Below are 16,631 nucleotides of genomic sequence, written 5' to 3'. Positions count from 1 at the left end.
ACAGAATACACAACACCAAAGAAACTTTCATCAGTAAATCAAGGTACATCTAGTACACCTATGAAACAGGGAACAAGAAGATCCAGTAACAAAGGTGTAGACACAAAGGTAAAAGAAGAAGAGGTACAATTGAGTACACAAAAGAAGGCTAGCATTGGAACACCAAAAGGCAAAATAACAACTAAGCAAATAAAACAAGAGACCACAGAAAATGTGTGCATGAGTGTAGGAAAGAAAGAAAAAAAAATGTGCGCTAGTACCGTATTTGTTGATCCAACGAAGATCCACATGTCACCTGTTGGAAAAGACTATGTTGATAGTGGTGGATTTGAAATAGTTGATTGTTATTGATAAAGTGTAACAGCAAAGTCTTGAAAGAATGTGTTTGTGATAGAGATTTATGTTCATGTATAATCGTTTAAGAGTCATGAGATGTTCCCTGTGTTTATAGAGTGTAAGAAACAATTGTGTAAAGATTATATGTCATTACCTAGTTCAAAGAAAAGTGTTATAAAACATTCAGAATGAAACAATTGAATGTAATGAATGTAAAAGAGTTTGATTGAAATGTAATTAAGCAATGTATATAACTATGGTGACTAAATTACATTTAAAGAGGGAGAATTGTTGAAGTGAGAGTGATTGTATATAGAGTTGTTTAAATGTAATTGAGTCATGGTTGTGCAATGTGTGCTGGAGATTGCATCATACACTGTGTGCTGCTTATTATACCAGCGTGTAAAGGGTTAAACTTGGATTGCATCGGACAGCAGAGACTGAGATAAATAGCCCTCTACTTCCTCTCTCTGCCCCTTCCCATGTGTGCTTGCGTGAGAGCTGTGTATCGTCTTGTGGATTTCCGTTCGTAAGTAAACTTTTGATAGACAACTGAAGACTGCAGTGTCGTTATTTATCCAGAGCTTTCTCGTCAGCGACTTCTGCTGTGTGTGTGCTTAGAAAACCACTCTGACAAAATATATGCAAAATATTTCAGATGACATTGACACTGGTGTGAAGCATAAAAATAAAATGTTAGTTTTACAGTCATTGCTTCTACATGACACGGGTTACAATTTCTTTTACCCCTTCTATGTAAGTTCAGGTTTGAAGCTCTGAAAAAATCCTATGAAGTGATCCAATGAATAAAGTATGTTAGAGTGGAGGAGATTAAACAGTCAATCTCCACTAAAAGCTGAATTTGACAAACGTAACCTTAGCAAGCTACATTTTTCAAGATATTGTGAACAGCAGATCATTATGCTGGTGCAACTGCAATAAACAATTGGCAGGCAACCCTGGCTCTTTCAATCCCCTCTTCTTTGAACTGCAGCATCATGACATCATTCATAGAAATCAACCAGTTGCTTGTTACAAAAGGGACAGAACAATGGATCTTCATCACAGCCAGGCAAGATGGATGGAGTCTCCTTCCAAAAGAATCGGCTTGGCAGTGTGAAAGAGAACTAGAGATGCAATTTCAGGCAGAATGATTTATTCTTGTCTCCCTAAATTTCTCTCCCTTTTTAGACACTTAAAACTGCTTACAATCAATAAAATCTATGCACTGGCATCCACATTTTTTAAAAAAACAACAACAGATAAATCAATCTTTGGGAAAATATATGAGATTATGAATGGATCATTTGCTTTTATTGCAGTGTTTTTTAAGCTCTGCATGGTACAATAGAACAGGTTATGCAAAATTCTTGGGATTAGAAATGCATTGAACCTCCGCAGATTTTGGAATACCTATGCCTACATATATAAATAGTGAAATATATTAGAGATGCGACCCAAGACTAAACACAAAATTCATTTTTTGTTTCATAGAATCATAAAGTTGGAAGAGACCACATGGGCAACCCCTGCCATGCAGGAAAAGTATCCTGATAGATAATCAAAGAAGGAGCGTCCAAAAAAGGAGCTTCCACAACATTCCAAGGCAGAGAGCTAAATATTACTCTTACAGTCAGGAAGTTCTTCCTAACGCTCAGGTGAAATTTCCTTTCCTGTAATTTGAACCTATTGCTCCAAATCCTGGTCTCCAGGGCAACAGACAACAAATCTGCTTTATGACATCCTTTCAGATATTTATACATGGCTATTATGTCTCTTCTCAACCTTCTCTTCTGCAGGCTAAACATACTCAGCTCTTTAAGACGCTCCTCATAGGGCATGGTCTCCAGACCTTTGATTATTTTAGTCGCCCTCCTCTGGACACCTTCCAGCTTATCAATATTTCTCTTGAATTGTGGTGCCCAGAATTGGACAGGTGAGGTCTGACCAAAGCAGAATAGAGGGGCAGCATGACTTCTCTTGATCTAGACACTATTCTTTTTAATGCAGCTCAAAATCCCACTGGCTTTTTGAGCTGCTGTATCACCTTGTTGACTCATGTTCAACCTGTTGTGGTTCAACCCAAGATCCCTTTCACTATTGTCAAACCAGATATTGCCCATCCTGTATCTGTGTATTTCATTTTTTTCTACCTAATATACATCTTTTACACATGGCCTGAAAGTAATTTTATATACAATATTTTTTAATAATTATGTGCATGAAATGAAGTTTGTAGACATTGAACCATCATAAAGCAAAGGTGTCACTCTCTCAGCCATGTGGACTATTTCTGAGTTTAGAGTTTTGGATTTCAGATTTCCAGAGAAGAGATGCTTAAGCATTAGTAGTACCCAAATTCACTTACAAAATTAGAAATAAAAGTGGTTTATAATGTTTTTTAAAAACCAATACAGCTGAAAACATGCAAAAACTGAACATTAAAGTGGAATAAACTATCACAGATCCTATAACAGTCAAGTATAGATATGGGTAGGCCCCCAAAGGGACGATTTCAAGCCACCTTATCAAACTGGGGGACTGACACTGGACATCACACGACGTCTTCCAGCATAGGCCACGTGCGACTTCCGGCATAGGCCATGCCCCAACCAGGGTGGAAGCATCACTGGACACTTTCCTGGCAACATGGGAGGCTTCCCATGTTGTGCTGATTCCAATGAAGTCAGCACGGGGCCTCCCCACAATGGTGACACTTTCCCCATGTAATGGGGAAAGCAAGAGAGAATTATGTGCATGGTGATAGATTTGCCCCACTACTCCCTCTTTTCTCCCCAGAAGCCAAGCAAAGCTTTAACTTGAGGCTGTAACATGAAGGTCAAGACAGAAAGAGCTTTGCACCATATGCTAGAGCCAATCTTTCCTGAATATTTCAGAAAACTAGGAAGGAGTCTTCTGCCTTCAAATAAATATTTGCTGTAACTATTGAGATGGACAGGGATGTGGAAGCACTAGTCATCCTTCACACCCCACCAGCTCTAATGAGACTGTTATAATTTATGACAATTCTTCTGCAGTCTTATATTTGCCATATTAGGTGTGCCAGTGAAATTAAACTTTAAATTAGCATGCAGCAGACTGCTTTTTTTTCTATAGATTACCATGTGTTATTGGTTCTCCTATTTTGGCTGGTGGGGTCATCTTGCTGACATGAAGATTATTCTGGTAATAGCCCCATTGTATGTGTGTATGTGTCTTCAAGTTGCTGCTGACTTAGATACCTCCATGAAATTCATGGGGTTTTCTGAGGCAAGGAACACTCAGAAGTGGTTTTGACAATTCCTTCCTCTGAAATCTAGTTTGGTACTAAAATACACACACACACACACTCACACACACAGTTCCAATTGAGGTTGAGTTTGCAGCCCCATCTACACAGCCACAAAATGCTGCATTGGAAATGGATTAGTCTGAGACATCCAAATGTTGCTCCAGACTAATTTGGTTCAAATTGGAATAAACCTGATTATTGTCGTGTTCCAGGACTCTGCCTGGTAATGCAGGCAGAGTTTAACTAAAAAAAACCCACCCAGGTGCCAAAAACAGCTTTACTGAAATGAAGAACTTCAACAGAGTCTTTTCAATGTCCAAATACAAAACAGAAAGCTACTACATGGCTGACTTGGGAAAACAAAGTCCAAGGATTCAAAGGTTCCAAAATCAAACAAACTAAGCAAGGCAAAACTGCTGTCCGAAGTCCCAAAGTATAAACCAGTTTTCTGGTCTAGGAATCAAGCCATGTGAGTAAGTCCAAATTCTTATAGTTTCCAATGTACAAAGTCAGGTTTCAGGGTTCCTCAGGATACAACAGGTCTAAGCATCAGGGTCCTGCCCAGGGGAAAAACAGCCAGGATCAGGGCTGTAGCCAGGGGGGGAGGGTTAGGGGTTCAACACCCCCCCCCCATTTTCAGGCTTTTAAAAAAATCTGGTTTACTCATGAATTTTAACTGGTTAACCAAATTCCCATGAGTGTCCACTGAAGTTTATCGATGGAGCCTGATTTCTAAATTATTTTGCATTATGGAACTACTATTCATGATTCGCTAAAAAATGTTTCAAACCACCCCCAATTTTTTTTCTGGCTATGGCCCTGGCCAGGATACTTATCCCAATATGATAAATATTTTTCTCCCAAAAAGCATCTTACAGAGCTTTTTAATGCAGCTAATCACAGATGCATCCTATATCAGCCTTTCCCAAATAATCTCTGCAGCCTGTGAAACATTACTTGAAAGGGAAGGTCAACTTGACCTCTTGCAAACTGGAGGGAGATTAACTCTTCCAAGAATTCTACAGCAGCTGCATAAAAATGACCAAACCTCTGATCATGACAATTATCCAGGTTTATTCTAGGTTCCAAAAATACCTGCTAAGATCCGGATTTTACTGAAAGATCCAGACTTTTGCAGGTATGGAAGTTATTTGGACTGTATTCTGGGATCACCATTTGCGATCCCAGAAGGCATCCCCACAACCATCCCGCCTCCCCAGGCTCAGTCAATCTGGGGAATAGGGATAGCAGTGACAGCCTTCTCTCCCCCCCCCCCCCAGCCCTAAAAAATAAAGGAAAAGCCTCTGTATGGGGGCAAGGCGCTTGCCTTGGTTTCCTGGGGCTTGAGAATGAAACTAAAGAGTTTTGGAAAAGGGGATGATTCCGATGCCCAACTGTGTCCATCGCAAATCAGCATGAGTGGGTAATCTGTCAACCTCCAGTCAGAAATGTGGTGTGCCATCCCTCTGTGTAGCTGAGAAATGCAGACAAAAACAGTATTTTAAATGCTGGTTTTCTCTGCATTTTCAGCAATGTGGAAGAGCCCTGTAAAGCTATTTTAATCACACCGTATTCCCATGCAGATAAATGCTTCACTAAATCAACTCCTAGTGACCTCTCAACTGCTAAAATCATTCTGAGTTCTGAGAAGGAAGAGGAAAAGATCAATATTAATTTTGCTCCAGGTTTGTTTTGAAAGGTTCACAAAAATAACCACAGGCACAGGCCCACCAGCTCTTGCCTTGAGTCCCTTGTTCCCATCACTCATTCTGTTTCATGCCGGAGCTATGTTTTGGTGGGAATAATTTAAATTTGTAATGCAAAACTTTCTTTTAAAAATATGCATTTTCCTACCAGATATGCAAACGACTTGACTTTGTGTGAACTAGCATTTCTTGCCCTAGGGCAAAACCAATATCTCCAGTGTGAGCAATATCTTATTCACAATACTCAAGCTTTTTTTTCTCCCTTAATTTTTCGGTCAAGAAAGTTTCCATAAAGCTAATTAGTAAGACTAGGTCTGAGCCATTTGACAAGGGGGAGCTGGAGTCTGTTTGGAGAAGCACCTCAAGAATGCCAGCTGAAGTGTACGACTATGAGAAAGCAATTTGGCTTACAGCAATGAGAGCTACCTGACAGCTGGTTTCAGATAATTGTTTCCTTAGGTTTCACAAGTTGCAGCTCTTATCTATTTCATGCATCTTAAGCATCTCCTGTACTTCTATGTAAATACACTTTTCCTTACATTTTAATTTATGACTTCGGACTCTTGGGGATTAAAACACCACTGTCTTATTTCTATACAGTTCTCAAACCTTCCAGTAGTGCACTGAACTTTTTAAATATCTTCATTAAACATATCAAAAATGATATAATTAAAAATGAAATTGAGGAAAATTAAATACAAACTTTAAAATAAAGAATGAACACCCAAAAGTCTTGTTTTTACTTAGCAGAAAACAACATATATTTATCTAATTTTATTCATTTTATTTTTGAATGCCATTTTCCTCTTGATCTGATATTCAGTTTGGCTTATAATGCCAAACAATATAAAACTCAAAATTTAATGATAAGGAAGTTATTTTTAAAATTCAATTAGCTATTATGTTGAAAGACCAATACCTAAAATAATACAAATGAAAGTGCAACGCACATGCACCATTAAAGAATCCCTTCTGCTAAACAACGTTATTCATCAAATACCTGTTTAAATAAAATGTTGTTTAGGTACTGCTGGACAAAGAGCAGAGAGGGGGCCAAGCTAGTCTCCTATGGGAAGGATGGGAGCTGCCACTGAAAAAAACCCTCTGTTCTGTCTGCACAAGATAGGCCTGTGAATATGTTGGGAGCAAGAGAAAGCCATTCCCTGATTTTGGAAGGGGACTTTAGGACAATGCAGTCTTTCAACTAGTCTGTGTCAGAACACAGATGCCTCAGAAAGCCACACACTCAATTAACAGTGTAAACAAAAAGTTTATTGTCACTCAAAACAAGCTCAGAGACACTTAACTGCAGTGTCTCTGACCAAAACTCAAAATATAAACCCAAACCGGGCTAAAAAGGAAGAATGGAAAATAATCCGGATTATATAGGAGAATAATCCAGATTTAATGCAGTCAACTGAACTGGCAACAAACAGTGCTTGAAGCAACCTCCCTAAGAGGCAGCGCTGTACTCAAAGGAAAGCAAAACTAGTCAAAGTTCAAAAGACAAAAGAAACAGATTAGCAGTGTCTTCAGGATGTCTTTCCAAACCGCTGTTGAGTCAGCCAGGAACCAGGAGCAAGGAGAGGGAACGCCAACCAGACAATAGCCAATCCAAAGGCAGTTCTCAGAAGAGAGGAATCCAAACCAGAGTGGAGACAAGCTGAAGTCAGGAAGGTAGAAAGCTGCAATCCCGATTAGCCAAACTAAGCGCTGTTACCGGAGGTCATCAAACAGGATCAAAGTCGCCAGTCCAGAGGTCCAGGGAAGGAGAAAGCTGCAAATACGATAGTCCAATCCGAATCCAAGAAACACAGGAACCAGGAACACCAAGCTGTAGAGCCAGGACCCAAAGCCCAACAGGAAAACACAGGCAGGGACAAACCAACGCCAAAAATGACACTTTGCCTTCTGCAAAGAATCCCCACTTTAGACCTTATTTTTATCTTACACATCATTATCAGAAGATGGTCTCCACCCCATCATCATCCCCCACAGCTGTTCCTGTTGTTACACGTGAATCTCACCCATCATCCCTCCAACTCTTCCATCTTCTGTCAAGATTTAGGTCTCCCCATGCCCCGGGTGTATCAGCTGCTTGCCAATCGTCCTGTCCTGAAAATCCCACAAACGTATCACCAGAAGTTGACTCTGCAAACACATCCCTCATTTCCTGAACCCTAGTCCAGTCCGATGTGTCCTCCACATTTTCATCACTCCCAGACCCATCATCCCCAGAGAAACCCAAAAACGACTCATCTTCTGTGGGAGCAGTAAGTGTATCCCGGAGCTTCTCTCTCTCTCTTTCCTCATCTGATTCCTGCTCCCGAGTAACTCTTTTAGTTCCTCTATTCATATCCCTCCCGTCTCCCTCTTCAATCATTGACTCTTCATCACTTGAAAACCCTTCAAATGTGTCTTCTTCAGACGGTGCCATAAGTATCTCCCGAATACGATTCCTTTGTTGTTCCTCATCAGGCAGCTGCTCAACATTACCCCTTTTTCTCCTACTAGTCCTTTTATTACCGTTTGTAATATTGCCAGCTGGCTCAACTACAACACTCTGAATCTAAGCTGCACAAGGCTTAGTTAGGTTGTTGCAATTGCAAAAATGATGAGGAAAAAGAGGAGGAAGAGGGTTACCTCTCATCAGAATGACATATGGACCCCAGCCTGACTTCAGGCGATATCGTGACTTGAAAATAACATATAGTAGATGTAGGAAATCATATCTCAAAAACAAAACATTTCAGTTATTGTATAGCTGGTACAGAAGTTTGAATCTACAAGTGCCTTTACTCCAGGGCTTCCCAAAGATATGGTGTTCCCTGATACAAAGAACATGACCACAATCCACTTGCACATGCAACTTATTCAGTGTTAAGGTAAAGGTAAAGGTTTCCCTTGACGTTAAGTCCAGTCATGACCGACTCTGGGGGTTGGTGCTCATCTCCATTTCTAAGCCGAAGAGCCAGCATTGTCCAAAGACACCTCCAGGTCATGTGGCCGGTATGACTGCATGGAGCGCCATTACCTTCCTGCCAGAGTGGTACCTATTGATCTACTCACATTTGCATGTTTTCGAACTGCTAGGTTGGCAGGATCTGGGGTTAACAGCGGGCGCTCATTCCCCTCCCATAATTTGTACCTGGGACCTTTTGGTCCACAAGTTCAGCAGCTCAGCGCTTTAATACACTGTGCCACCAGAGGCCCCTTATTCAGTGTTTTTTAAAAATATCTTTTTATTGAAATTTCATATACCATAAGAGAAAATGAAAAAATTTAGTATACATCGAAAGTGGGAGAACAATATTTTTATTATAGAAAAGTAGGAAAAGTAAGAGAAAGAGGGGGGGAAAGGCAGAATGATAGTGATAATGATAACGTTACTATATCCCCTTTGTCCTCTTCTAGTCTTGGAAATATTAAACTTCAGCAGATAAGATCTAGTTTTGCCTGTTTTAAATAGTCTTTGACTAAGTCCCAGTTGGTTTCTTTTTTTGGTAATCCTTGGTTTGGGGATAACCAATAAGTCAACCTGTCCATATTCATAATCTCTAATATCTTATTTAGCCAATCTTCTTTTTTAGGTATTTCTTTTTGCCTCCACATTCTTGCATATACTAGCCTTACCGCTGTAACCAAAAAGTTAAACAAAATTTCTTTATTCTTTTCATTTTCTATATCCAACATTCCCAACAGGAAGAATTCTGGTTGTCTTTGGATTTTTATTTTTAAAATTGATTGTGTGGCTTCCCATATATCTTTCCAAAACTGTCTCGCTTTCTTACAAGTCCACCAGGAGTGGAAAAAGGTACCTGTTTGTTGTTCACATTTCCAACATTTGTTGGAAGCATTCTTATAGCATTTTGAGATTTTATTTGGTGTCAAATACCATCGGTATTGCATCTTGAACCAGTTCTCTTTTAAGTCATATGAGTAAGTATATTTCAATCTTTGGTTCCAGGCTTTTTCCCACTGCTTCAAATCGATTTGGTGACCAACATTTTGGGCCCATTTCACCATACACTCTTTTATCTGTTCAGTCTCCGTGGCCCACTCTAATAGTTTTTTGTAAATTTTACTGATCAGTTTTTCCTTCGTTTTCATTATACTGTCCCAGAAACCAGTTTTGTCTGCGAAACCATTCTCTCTGTCTTTCTTAAAGAGGTCCAGTAGTTGTCTGTAATGAAGCCATGTACAACTTGGATATTTTAGTTGACTGTCTTTTTCCTCTTTTAGTTCTACTTTACTTTTCCCCCTTATTATCAACTCTTCATAGATGGGCCAAACTTGCCATGCTAATTCTCTTCTTTGAAAAGCTTCAAAAGGAGATATCCACAAAGGGCAGTGTCTATAAAATCTAGATTTATGTCTATTCCAAATTTTTATCAGACCGGCTCTAATATAATGATTCGAAAAATTTCTTTCAACTTTTGTCTTGTCATACCAAATATAGGCATGCCAGCCCCTTCTTAAATCCAAACCCTCAAGTGTCAATAATTTCCGATTTTTTAAAGAAGACCAGTCTTTAATCCAGATAAGGCCGGATGCTTCATAATAGGATCTTAGATCCGGCAAGCCAGAAACCCCTCGTTTAGTTTAATCTATCAAATTTAAGCATTTTATCCTCGGCTTCTTGCCTTGCCAAATAAATTTAGACAGGTCTTTATTTCAAATATTAAAAGTATTCAGGTTCCTAATAATTGGCAATTATTGGAATAGATACAGCATCTTTGGTAAGATGTTCATCTTAATGATAGATAGCCTGCCTAATAAAGATAATTTCAAATTTTTCCAATTTTCCAGATCCTTCCGTATCTCTTTCCATTTTTGATCATAATTATTTTTCACCAGTTGAGAATTTTTAGTTGTTAGTGTAAATCCTAGACATTCTATTTTATCTGCCACCTGGAGTCCCGTTTGGTTTGTTAAAATGTCTTTTTTCCGTTGTGAAATATTTTTAGTTAAAACCCTTGATTTCTTCTTATTTAGTTTCAGTCCTGCTAATTGACTGAACTCCTCAATTTTATCTATCCATTTTACCATATTTTCCAGTGGATTACTGATAATACAAATTACGTCGTCTGCGTAGGCTCTTACTTTAAATTCTTCTTTCCTCACCTTTAAACCGTTTAGGTTAGAGTCTTGTCTAATCGCATTTAGTAAAATTTCTAGGGACATAATGAAAAGTAACGGGGATAATGGACATCCCTGTCTTGTTCCTTTACCAATACTAAATGTCTCCGATTCCTGTGAGTTTATTATGATTTTTGCTTCTTGTTTATGATAGATTGCCTCTATGGCATTTGTAAATTGAAAACCAAAGTCTAGTTCTTTGAGCAATAATTTGAAAAAATCCCAATTTAAATTATCAAAAGCTTTTTCTGCGTCCAAACTCAGTAGTGCCAATTCTTCCTGATTTTTTTTTAAATAATATTCGATTACATTTAATACTATTCTAACATTGTCTTTTACTTGGCGATTAGGGAGAAAGCCCAGTTGTTCTTCTTTTATCCAATCACTTAGAAATTTTTTTAATCTTTCTGCTAATATATTCTCAAATATCCTATAATCAACATTAAGCAACGAAATCAGCCTATAATTCTTTAAATCTTTAGGGTCTTGTTTTTCTTTAGCTATCATTGTAATAGTTGCATTCTTCCAGGAGTCTGGTGGTTTTTGTTGGTTCAATATCCCGTTCATAATTCTTTGAAGGGGTGGCGTAACTTCCTCTATCATAGTCTTGTAATATATTGCCGAAAAACCATCCGGACCAGGGGCTTTGTTAGAGTCCATTTTATTTATTACCTTTCGTATTTCTTCAGCCGTTACTACTTTGTTTAAGATCTCCCTTTGCTGGTCAGATATTTTTTCAAGATTTTGCTTGTTTAGGAAAGACATAATGTTTTCTTTTTTATTGACTCCTTTGTGTATAATTTCTTATAAAACTTCTGGAATTGTTTCAGTATCTCGTGCTCATTTGTATATTGTTTCCCTTCTACCTCTATCTCTGTGATAATTTGTGCTTGTTTCTTTTTTCGGATTTTACTAGAAAGCCATCGTCGTGGTCTATTTGCATTCTGGAAATTATTTTGTTTTATATATTTTAGTTGTTTAGCCAAATGTTCCGTCTCTAAATACTCTTTCTGAGTTGTCCAAAAATTTAACTCTTGTTTAAGTTTTTTATCATTGGGGGTCAACTTTAATTCTCTCTCTATTTTTACAATTTGTTGCATCACTTTTTCAGATTTTTGCCTCCTAATTCTGTTTCTGCGAGCATTCTGTTGGATCAAATGACCCCGCATAACTGCTTTGCTAGCATCCCATATTGTTTGGATCCCTACATCGTCTGTCAAATTTAAAAGGAAATATTCCCTTAATATTTTTCTGTTTTTGTCAATATCCTCTTCTGATTTTAAATTGTTTTCATTTAATCTCCGAATAAAAAAAAATTCTGTCTCATTCATCACGAATTCCATTGGACAATGGTCAGATATATATCTAGGTAAAATTTTCACTCTTGAAATCTTCGTTGATAAAATTTTCAAAACCCATACTATATCAATTCTTGACCATGATTGGTGTCTATCTGAAAAGCAGGTATAATCTCTTTCCCCCTTATGTGTCAATCTCCAGATATCAATTAAATCCAATTCATCCTTTAAATTTACAAATTGTTTGGGTAATTGATTCGCTTTCTTTCCCGGGGAATTCTTCAGCGGTCGGGATCTATCCATTTGTGGGTCTAATACACCATTAAAATATCCAACTATTATCAAATTATCAAATTGTTGTGTCAATATCCTCTCTTTTAACTCCTTTATAAATGTTGTTTTAGGGCCATTCAGGGCATATATATTGCAAAATAGGGTAGTTTGGTTGTTATGGTTTATACTGATTCCGATAATTCTTCCTTCTTGATCTCTAAAGGCCAAATTAGATTCAAATTCCGAACTAACGTATACTACTACCCCTCTTTTTTTTTTCTGATACTGATGAGTAGTATTCTTTCCCTATCTTATTCAGTGTTAAGCCCCTTTAAATCTCCTGAATGTGAGATATTCCTAATCAGAAGAAGCCTGCAAAGATGAAACAGTTCTTCCTATAAGTAATATTTGGTATTGATCATGGAAATGGAACACAAATTTAAAAGATGCTTCCTAAAAGAGTTTAACTTCTTAATGTTCCCTAGGCATGAAAAACATACACATACATGCTACAAAACCTTTTCCAAGTAATCTTGTTTTCCAGTGTTAACCCATTTTTTAATCTTGTAAAACAGCATGCTCAATGATTCAAATTTCTTCCTTTTCTTGTATCTTGTAAAACTTTCATTCTAACTCTTGCTTTCATATCTGACCATATCAACAATAAAATGTATTTTTGCCATTGATTAGTAGGTTTTTTTTATGATCAGGATAACTTAGAAAAGATATAGCTTTTGGGGTACAATCTTCATTTTAATGGCATACATTCTGCCCAGAAGTTATAGCCTCAATTTACCTCATATACACAAATCATATTTAATTTCTTTCCACAATTTCAAATAGTTGAAATAATTCTGAATTCTTCGCAGTAATAGCCACTCCTAAATACTTCACCTTTTCATATATCCTGAACTCTGACTCTCTAATTAATTCTGTTTCTTCTGGTTTTGACATATTTTTTAATATCACTACTGTCGTATCCTTGTTTATTCTAAAACCAGAGGGGTTGACATATTCTTTTAACAAGCCTATTAATGTCTCAATATTTCCCAAAGGATCTCCTAATGAGATTGTCAAATTGCTTGTGAATGCTCTTAAGCTTGTTCACCACTCTGATTCTCTTTAAGAGAAAAAAGCATAATAATAATAATAATAATAATAATAATAACAACAACAACAACAACAACAACAACAACAATGCTATAGCCTGTTATTAATAAATGCTTCAAACCTATCAGTGCTAAATACATGCTTTAATGGGAGATAATTCCATAGGCTGAGTGCCGTTGCATTGAACACACTGATCATGGACACACTGAAATCCATGGGTTCTGCCTTATCGATGAGATTAGCAAGCATACTTACTGACTCTATGGAATAGCATTATGAGCAAAGCACTTAGATTTATTTTTTACAGTGGCAGCGGCTCAACACTGGCAGGTTCCCTTTCATTTTGCCCACTTAGGGAAGGGCAAATTTTTACCTCATCTTTACTCCATCCATAACGACTGAAACACCCTCAACTGGGAAGACTCTTTCAACCACAATGTGTATGCAGAGTATAATATACTTCCAAGTATTATTACTGGTAGGGCTCAACCCCAATAGTTGCCATGGTATTTCTTACTGCTGGATCATTCAGCACATTGGTAATGCCTGAGAAGCTCAGTTAAACATTTGAAAGATGTCACATTGAGGAGGGGACAGGCTTGTTTTCTGTTGCACTGGAGACTATGGCATGGAACAATGGATTGAAATTGCAAGAAAAACGATTCCACCTAAACAGTAGGAAGAACTTCCTGAGGGTAAGAGTTGTTTAGCCATGAATATGCTGCCTCAGAGCATGGTGGAGTCTCCTTTTCTGAAAATTTTAAACAGAGGCTGGATGGCCGTCAGTCAGGGATACTTTGATTGTGTTTTTCTTCATGGCAGGGGTTGGACTGGATGGCCCTTGTGGTCTCTTCCAACCCTATGATTCTGTGATTCAACTGCTCAGGGTTATTTGGTCCAAATTTGCAATTCATTTAGGGAGCACTAGCTCAGCTCCTTCTGCCTTCCAGTTCCAAGTTCCATGACTGTGGTTGTATTTACACAATAGAACTATAGCAATTTGACACCACATTAACAATCATGGCTCAATGCTATGGAATTCTGGGATCTGCAGTTTGGTGAGATATTTAGCCTTCTTGATGCCACAACAAACTAGAAATCCCAGAATCCTATAGGAGGGAACTATGGCAATTAAAGTGGTGTCAAACTGCTATAATTCTGCAGTGTGAATGGGAGGCATGAGACATGGACTGCAATCATAAAGTTCAGTCATAGGAGTTGCATGACAAACTTATCAACTCTCAGTAAAATTATTGACTGTTTTCTGTAGAGTTGATTACTCAGCTGAAAGATAACAAAACCCCGGGGTGAATTTTCTCAAACTTTTAGGAAGCATCTTGACTAGCAATCAGTTCATTTCATTTTAATAGGATCCTTCACTGTCCCTGTACTAATCTTTATGCATCCTGCCCTGTTTACCTCCAAGCATTTGTTTTTTCTAGGAATTACCATTTCAGTTTTACTTGGGATATTTCAGAAAGAGCAAAACCAATTAGAAGTCAAGAACTCCGGTTTGAAAATGAGAGAAAAAGAGATTACAGTTCACATTAGAAATAACTTCTTTGCTCAGAGATTACAGGGTGGTAGGCTTCACCTATAGGCAGTTTTATCCTGATATCTGGCATAAAAATAATTTCCCAAAGCCAGGGGTTTGGACAATATTTCTTCTAATATACAGTGTTCCCTCACTTATCATAGGGGATATGTTCCAGGACTACCCGCAATAAGTGAAAATCCGCGAAGTAGGGACACTATATTTATTTTAATATTTATGCTTTAGTTTAGCAGTTACAATATACAGTATACCAGCAGAGAAGAATAATGGAAGCTAAATCACCCTTTTTTAAAATTCTAACCCTTCCCTACCTTCCCCCTCTCCCTTTAGTTCTCCCTTTTTTCCCCTTCCAAAACCCTTTTATTTTTTTACCATGTTTCACATAGCGAAAATACCACAATAAATGCATACATTAATATTTACTGAACACCCGTGAAACAGCGAGGGCGTGAAAAACAAAGTAGCAAGGGAACACTGTACATCATAATTTGTTTATTTTAGAGATCTGCAGAAATAGGTACTTCCTCTTGGTAAATTCCCAGTTCTCATCTAAATAAACAAAAGGTATATACAGTGGGCCCCTGGTATCCGCTGAGATTTGATTTCAGCACCTCCCACAAATACCCAAATCCATGGGTTTGGGTATATACACTGACATAATAAAATATGTCCTTTATATAACACTAGCTGTCCCTGGCCATGCGTCACTGTGGCGTTGTCTGGTGGTGTTGGTGAGAAATTGTTGAGGTAGTTGTGGTATTGAATGTCTGTTGTATGCTTGTATTATGTTTAGTATGCATTTGGTTGTTTGTGTACTGTGGAAGTGGTGAGGGTAGAGGGGGGTCTATGTCCCTATGTAGTATTGTATAGTATTTATACATTGTCCATGTGTTGTGAATGCTTGGATTGTGTCCTGCTGTATAGTAGAAAGGGTTGGACTGGATGGCCCTTAGGGGTCTCTCCAAACTCTTGGATTCTATGCTATTATTATTATTATTATTATTATTATTATTATTATTATTATCATCATCATCATCTTCATCATCATTATTATGTAGAGGCTGGATGGCCATCTGTCAGGAGTGCTTGGATTGTGTCCTCCTGCATGGTAGAAGGAAGTTGATCTGGATGATCCTTAGGGGTCACTCCAAACCTTAGGATTGTATGATGATCTTCTTATTAGTAGTAGTAGTAGTAGTATTGAGAGGCTGGGTGGCCATCTCGTGGGAGTGCTTGGATTGTGTCCTGCATGGCAGAATTGGGTTGGACTGGATGGCCTTTAGGGGTGTCTCCTAACTGTCTGATGCTATGATTCAATGTGTATTATTATTGTGCAGATATTGGATGGCCATCTGTCAGGAGTGGTTGGATTGTTTCCTCCTGCATGATATAAGGAAGTTGAACTGGATGATTCTTAGGGGTATCTGCTAACCTTAGGATTGTATGATATTCTTCTTATTATTATTATTGAGAGGCTGGCTGGCCATCTGTTGGGAGTGCTTGGATTGTATCATCCAATGGCAGAGTTGGGTTGGACTGGATGGCCTTTAGGGGTCTCTCCTAACTGTCTGATTCTATGATTCGATTTGTATTATTACTGTGCAGATCTTGGATGGCCATCTGTCAGGAGTGCTTGGTTTGAGTCATCCTGCATGGTAGAAGGAAGTTGAACTGGATGATCCTTAGGGGTGTCACCTAACCTTTGATTGTATGATCTTCTTCTTCTTCTTCTTCTTCTTCTTCTTCTTCTTCTTCTTTTCTTATTATTATTGAGAGGCTGGGTGGCCATCTGTTGGGCATGCTTGGATTGTGTCCTCCAGGGCAGAATTGGGTTGGACTGGATTACCACAGTAATTATTTCATATTACAGTAGAATCTCACTTATCCAACATTCGCTTATCCAGTGTTCTGGATTATCCAAC

Source organism: Anolis carolinensis, chromosome 1 (genome assembly GCF_035594765.1).
Source record: "Anolis carolinensis isolate JA03-04 chromosome 1, rAnoCar3.1.pri, whole genome shotgun sequence".
Classification (NCBI taxonomy): Eukaryota; Metazoa; Chordata; class Lepidosauria; order Squamata; family Dactyloidae; genus Anolis; species Anolis carolinensis.
The sequence above is the reverse complement of the archived record's forward strand: the minus strand, read 5'-3'. Positions refer to the sequence as shown.